Below are 7659 nucleotides of genomic sequence, written 5' to 3'. Positions count from 1 at the left end.
TTTCACTTCCACGCCAGTAATAAAGCTGTGTTTTTTGAGTTTACTTTTTGTCTCTGCAAGTTTGCGTTTGGGTCCTACTCTTGCCTGCACACAGCCGTATTGTGACAACAGCTGCACACAGGCTAATGTGTATGTGTTAGTCCCCGTAGGGAAATTACTCCTCTGCATTTAACCCATTCACCCAGTGAAGCAGTGGGCAGCCACCAATGCAGCGCCCGGGGAGCAGTGTGTAGGGACGGTACCTTGCTCAGGGGTACCTCAGGGTAGCCGTTTAGTGGAGTCGAACCCCCGACCTTCCGATCATGGGGCCACCACTCTACCTACTGAGCTATCCCTGCTCCTGTATCCCAATTCAGGGTCTGCAGCCTTAAAGGCCGCATTTTAAGGCAGATTGTGTCACAGCGATGCGACCAAGGCTGTAACAATTTGAAGGCTGCTCGAAATGCAGCCTCAAATGCGTCCTTCATTTCCCTGAATTTTAAGGATGTGGCGGTGTAGACTTCGTGGCCCAACATATCCCACAATTCATAGCGCGGCGGAGGGTGTGGATAATTTGGCGGAAAAAAACAAAAACAAACGGTGGAAGCGGAGCGGCTGAAGAGTAAACTTTCAAAAGTAAGTACTGCATTTTATGTCACTTATTTATGTGCAAATGTTTAATAATGAAGAACATTAAAACATGACTGTTGGCCACATGTCGGCAAAGTTATGTGACATTAGTGATGTTTGTACGAACTTGGTTTTAAAGCCTGTACTTTAAAATATACGCCGTTCAATAGTCAACCTTAATCTTACAGAGAATGTGATGATTTTATGGATAATTAAAGTCAGTCATATATCCACAAACACAACAAGCTGAAAGTCAGTGATGCTGCTCGGTTTGCAGTCCTGAATATGACGGCACAAGCAGGATTCACTGCACTGTTAATGTTAGGTATGTTATATTGCTGCCTCTGTTCGGTGGTGTCGAGCCAAACGGACTTTAACGTGTGTTCGAACGAGCTGACGGTTCACTCGTTAAGCTGAAAGAAAGATGCTTTAATCACAGGAGTCACACATGTGTCCACTGTACCATCTGGGAACTCTTCTTGTTTAGCACTCGTAATAACACAAACACTAAATCCTCCTTCTCTTGTGCTGTTTTGTAGCAGTGTATACACCTGAGACTGTCACCTGTCTGTCTGTCCTGCACTCTCTCTCTGTTTCTTTCTCTCTGATTGTGGAATAAAAGGATGAACATGTATTTATAAGTTAATTCAATTCAATTCAATTCAATTTTATTTATATAGCGCCAAATCACAACAAAAGTCACCTCAAGGTGCTTTATATTGTACAGTAGATCGCACAATAATAAATACAGAGAAAAACCCAACAATCATATGACCCCCTATGAGCAAGCACTTTGGCGACAGTGGGAAGGAAAAACTCCCTTTTAACAGGAAGAAACCTCCGGCAGAACCAGGCTCGGGCAGGGGCGGCCATCTGCTGCGACCGGTTGGGGTGAAAGAAGGAAAACAGGATAAAGACATGCTGTGGAAGAGAGACAGAGGTTAATAACAGATTTGATTCAATGCAGAGAGGTCTATTAACACATAGTGAGTGGCTGGAAAGGCATTACCTTGGCCTCCAGTAAGGCTGTGAGGAACCTTGGAGTCATTTTTGACCAGGACATGTCCTTCAGCGCACACATTAAACAAATATGTAAGACTGCTTTCTTCCATTTGCGCAACATCTCTAAAATTAGAAATATCCTGTCTCAGAGTGATGCTGAAAAACTAGTTCATGCATTCATCACTTCCAGGCTGGACTACTGTAATTCACTATTATCAGGATATCCTAAAAACTCACTGAAAAGTCTTCAGCTAATCCAAAATGCTGCAGCAAGAGTCCTGACAGGGACTAGAAAGAGAGAGCATATTTCTCCTGTTTTGGCTTCCCTTCATTGGCTTCCTGTTAAATCCAGAATTGAATTCAAAATCCTGCTCCTCACATACAAGGTCTTAAATAATCAGGCCCCATCTTATCTTAATGACCTTGTAGTGCCATATCACCCTATTAGAGCACTTCGCTCTCGCTCTGCAGGCTTACTTGCTGTTCCTAGAGTATTTAAAAGTAGAATGGGAGGCAGAGCCTTCAGTTTTCAGGCCCCTCTTCTGTGGAACCAGCTTCCAGTTTGGATTCGGGAGACAGACACTATCTCTACTTTCAAGATTAGGCTTAAAACTTTCCTTTTTGCTAAAGCATATAGTTAGGGCTGGACCAGGTGACCCTGAATCCTCCCTTAGTTATGCTGCAATAGACGTAGGCTGCCGGGGATTCCCATGATGCATTGAGTTTTTCCATCCAGAGTAAGAATCTGGTTAGATACCATATTTCTAAGATTTTCAGGGCCGAGTACAATAACCTCAGTTTTATCTGAATTAAGAAGCAGAAATTTAGCGGCCATCCAGGTCTTTATGTCTTTAAGACATTCCTGCAGTTTAACTAATTGGTCTGTGATACCTGGCTTCATGGACAGATAGAGCTGCGTGTCATCTGCATAGCAGTGAAAATTTATGCTATGTCTTCTAATGATGTTGCCTAGGGGAAGCATGTATAATGTAAATAGAATTGGTCCTAGCACTGAGCCCTGTGGAACTCCATAATTGACCTTAGTGGGTGAAGAGGACTCTCCATTTACATGTACAAATTGGAGTCTATTAGATAGATATGATTTAAACCACTGCAGCACAGTACCTGTAATACCTACAGCATGTTCTAATCGCGCTAATAGGATATTATGATCAACAGTATCGAACGCTGCATTAAGGTCTAGCAGGACAAGCACAGAGATGAGTCCACTGTCAGAGGCCATAAGAAGATCATTTGTAACCTTCACTAAAGCTGTTTCTGTGCTGTGATGAGCTCTGAAACCTGACTGAAACTCTTCAAATAAGCCATTCCTCTGCAGATGATCTGTTAGCTGTTTGACAACTACTCTTTCAAGGATTTTTGATATGAAAGGAAGGTTGGAGATTGGCCTATAATTAGCTAAGACTGCTGGGTCTAGAGATGGCTTTTTGAGTAAAGGTTTAACTACAGCCACCTTGAAGGCCTGTGGTACATAGCCGATTATTAGAGATAGGTTGATCATATTTAAGATTGAAGAATTAATTAATGGCAGGACTTCTTTGAGCAGTTTTGTAGGAATGGGGTCTAAAAAACACGTTGATGGTTTGGAGGAATTAATTATTGAAGTTAACTCAGAAAGATCAATTGGAGAAAAATAGTCTAACTTAACATCAATGGTACTAAAAGTAGCTGTAGATAATATTACATCTGTGGGATGATTACTGGTAATTTTTTCTCTAATGATAAAAATTTTATTTGTGAAGAAGTTCATGAAGTCATTACTAGTTAACGTTAAAGGGATGGTTGGCTCAACAGTGCTCTGACTGTTTGTCAGCCTGGCTACAGTGCTGAAGAGAAACCTGGGGTTGTTCTTATTTTCTTCAATCAGTGACGAATAGTAAGATGTTCTGGCTTTGCGGAGGGCTTTCTTATAAAGCAGCAAAGTATTTCTCCAGGCTAAATGATGATCCTCTAAATTTGTGACACGACAGTTCCTCTCCAGCTCATGAGTTATCTGGTTTAGGCTACGTGTTTGAGAATTATACCACGGAGTCAGGTACTTCGGAGTTGAGACCTTACTTTTCACAGGAGCTACAGTATCCAGAGTCGTACGTAGTGAGGAGGTAAAATTTTTAACAAGATAATCGACCTCTGTTGGAGTAGTGTTCAGGTAGCTGCTCTGCTCTATGTTGGTACAGGGCATTGAAGATGATAACAGTGGGTGGATTATATTCTTAAACTTAGTTACAGCACTTTCAGAAAGACATCTACTGTGATAAAGTCTACTCTCCACTGCTGTGTAATCAATTATTGTAAATGTAAATGTTATCAGGAAATGATCAGACAGCAGAGGGTTTTCAGGAAACACTGTTAAATGTTCAGTTTCTATGCCATATGTTAAAACAAGATCTAGAGTGTGATTAAAGTGGTGGGTGGGTTCTTTTACATTTTGAGAGAAGCCAATTGAGTCTAATAACAGATTAAATGCCATGTTGAGGCTGTCATTTTTAGCATCTACACTCAGAAAAATTATGGTTCTTAAATGGTTCTTCAGATGTCTTCATGGTTCTTTAAAGAACCATCATACGTCAAAGAACCTTTTTATTTTGTCGATGGTTCTTCAGCTATTACAAATGGTTCTTTAAAGAACAAAAGGTTCTTCATCCATAGCAATCTAAGTTTGATGGTGTAAAATGGCATAAATATTTATTCACTATAATGAGGCTGTGAATTAGTTTTGTGTTTTGTTTGTGTGCATGTGTGTGCGAAGGGGGAGGGCGGGTTACCTGGCAATTACCTTTTAATAGCAGATGGTAGGAAACTGAATATTCAAATAAAAGTTAGAAATACTTGCTTAAAACTATACTGGTGGCAGGGGTGGGGGCCAAAGCCTAAAGACCCTACCCCCCACACCCCTAACCCCGCAAACCCACTGATCACAAATAATGTGGTAATAGAATATGGAATTTATTATTAAGACGTTTATGAATATGGTGAGTTAACAAACAGTAGACACAATACACACATCCAAATACTGTACTTCAGCTTTAAATTTTAATAAAGTATTACTATTTTCTGCTTCAAGGTATTACTTTTGAGATTATTATATATATTAGAAAATATAGCATAATGAAAATACTAGTTATTGTAAACTTTACAAACCACCCAGCAGTATGTAAAGTCAAATTATAAAATACTAATAAATAACAATTGCACAACAGAATCTCAGTGTAATGAACATACTTATGTGTTCATTACCGACACACTTAGTTTTGACAAAGCACACTGCTTAGGTAAATGATCTCAGTAGTTGTTTATCACTGAGCAATTTATGTGTTTCGAGCCAAATAAATGACAGTGAGAGAGAGAGAGAGAGACAGACAATCGTTGGGTTGCGCATGCGCAGACAGATTGCGCGACCGACGGGCCTTGAACTTTAAGGGAAAAAACACTTTCTCACGGACGGTGACAGCGAAACGGATAACAGTCTTCAGTACCTGCTGGTCTTTGAAGCTCTGGATTCTGGGACTGTTGGAAAAGGTAAAACGTTTTCATTAAAACCTTTTTACTGTTTTGTTTTTGTTACTCGTCATTGTAGCTTACTGTTAATGCTGTGCTAACAATAACGGTTAGCTATGTTAGATACGTTAGCCGTGGACGTTAACGCAATTTAGTATCGGTACAGAACTGTTTTCCTAACAAAACCACTGTTATAATTAAGTGAAGGTGCTCCCAACTAATTGGCTTCTAAAATATGTGGTTCTATTGCGTGCTGCGTACATAACGTAATGTCAGCTAGACTGATTAAAATTTATAATATTGTTAATGTCACTAAAATGGCACCTGAAGCCTGTTGTGATGTGAGCTCTGTGTCTGCTCTAGAAACTCTGAAATTCACTAGATCTGAGCCGTACATTAAATACTCACATCAGCCTGTACTTTGCATTCTGTAAGAGCTGTATAAAACACAGCAATGCATAAGTGTTTTGAATGAATAGAAATGTGACACATGAGAAGGTGTGTCTGTGACTGTTCCTGTGTAACTAATTTTCGGACTAGTTGACAAGTTATGCTCCGGCCATTTGATGTTACCAAGATAGATGTCCATTTGTAATATAGTTAAATTTTCTTTGTACGTTTCATTTATCCACCATCGTACATTAAGCCAAGAAGAGGTCATTATACTAACAAGAGGTATCAACACTGGGCCAAAGTTCAGCACGTGGTTAAAGTTTGTAATCCAGCCAGGGTGTAAATATCACTCAGCAGCCAGTCGCAGAGATGAAGCAGGTAGCATCAACACATAAATCTACTCTACCTGGCTTAAATCACAAGACTACCTCTGACCGAAGAGCTGTAGATTTTTCTTGTTTGCACAAAATAATTCAGATTCACACTAATTCTTTTCACAGCTCCAACAAAATGAGGAAGAGGAGCGGGAGAAAAACAATTAGATTGAATTACAATTGGATGGATGTCGAGGACAAGGAGGAGGAAGCTTAGGATGAGGAGGAAGAAAAGCAGCAGGAGCATCTTTGGGGATCTCTACGATGTCATTGAGGTTTGTTTCATTAATATTGTCCTCTCACAAAGAAAGATGACTTGTTTTAGTTCACCTACTTCCTGTGTTAAATAGTTATTTGCAAAACGTTGTGGAAAACCACAGAGCAGGCACGTATAGCGCATCTGCAGGTAAATGAACATCAAATCTCTCAGACTAAAATCTGTATTATACTTTTAGTCTTAAGAACATATGTTGTATATTTATCACCCTTATGATAAAACCCATGTCAGCCATTAGTTTATGGACTTTGTATTTAGAAGCCTCAACATTTGCTTTATTGCTATTCCAATGTTTTTTGTGAGCCTTTTGGGACCATATTAGGAAGAGGGATCAGAATCTGGAGTCGTGCACACTACTGTTTCATTTAGCGTGTATCTATAAGATTTGTACAGCAGATCCAAGTTGTGCCTTGAAAACAGGAAAGTCGTCTGCATAGAGGAGAACTTTAATAGCAGGCTTGTACAAAGTGAGGCTTTGTGCTCACATTTGCTGCAAACTCTCGTTTTAATTCTGTTACCTTGTTTTGATGCAGAATTCACTTGAAATCAGGGAAGAACTGGACTTTCTTTTATAATGTGTTCTTGTGAATTGATTGTGTATCGCATACATTTGATTTGACTTTCTGTGAGACAACAGTCGTCCGCTGGCCAAAAAAGTTTTCCGAATACCTCCACATTATCAAGTCTGGATTTAGGAAAGAATAGCAAAAAAATCTGCACCTCCTGGTTCACATGCAATTTCTGTTTTTGTGTTCAGAGGCGGCGGCGAGAGGGGAGACCTCAGCTCATCCAGCTGGACAGCCTGACCAGGAGGAGTCTACATTAACTCGGCTCTTCCAGGGCACCCTGCAGACTCGGCTGCTGGCAACACTGGGATGACGTGAACGCCAAACAGGAGTCCATCACAGGTCGACTGCAGGTATGCGAGTCAGACCTTCTGAGGAGGGTTTCACTTTTCTCTCTTCTTTATAATTGACCCTTGTTTTTTCTCTCTCAGCTCCTTGTCTCAGAGTGGGAGGATTTGAAGCACAAAGGGAGGAGCTTTTCGTTTGGTTGGCTGATATGGATGTCCACCTGAGTGAGGTTGACCAGCTGACAGGAAACACCTGTAAAAAAACTGAAACAACTGCAGGTGTGGGGTTGTTTTGATATGACATATATTTGATATGATACATATGTCAGAGACATTATCCTAAACTGGACTAACAAAGAACCATGAGTCCAACTAGGGCTGCTCAATTAATCGAATTTTAATCTCGATTACGATCTGGGCTTTCAACAATCATTAAAAATGACTGAGCCGATTATTAGCACCTCCCTCGTGCTTTACTCTCGCGCTGCTCCGTGTGGCAAATCGAGCGCACCTCTCTGCGAATCGAACACACGTCATAATAATTAAGAGGACCCGAGGGAAGCTAAGCAGAAGTTATTTGGAGAGGATAATGGCTGCTGAAGAGAGAATGCCGCTGGTTGAAAAGAGAGATA

General features: G+C 40.5%; 1 long non-coding RNA gene across 1 annotated transcript; it reads left to right on the top strand.

Moving 5' to 3' along the window:
- The first annotated feature begins 4608 nt into the window (after positions 1–4608).
- Positions 4609–7193, top strand: LOC120438108. The gene is made up of 4 exons (XR_005611672.1): positions 4609–5151; positions 6024–6172; positions 6932–7093; positions 7172–7193. It is a non-coding gene; the product is annotated as an uncharacterized LOC120438108 (long non-coding RNA).
- The last annotated feature ends 466 nt before the right edge of the window (positions 7194–7659 follow it).

Source organism: Oreochromis aureus, linkage group 3 (genome assembly GCF_013358895.1).
Source record: "Oreochromis aureus strain Israel breed Guangdong linkage group 3, ZZ_aureus, whole genome shotgun sequence".
Classification (NCBI taxonomy): Eukaryota; Metazoa; Chordata; class Actinopteri; order Cichliformes; family Cichlidae; genus Oreochromis; species Oreochromis aureus.
The sequence above is the reverse complement of the archived record's forward strand: the minus strand, read 5'-3'. Positions and strand labels throughout refer to the sequence as shown.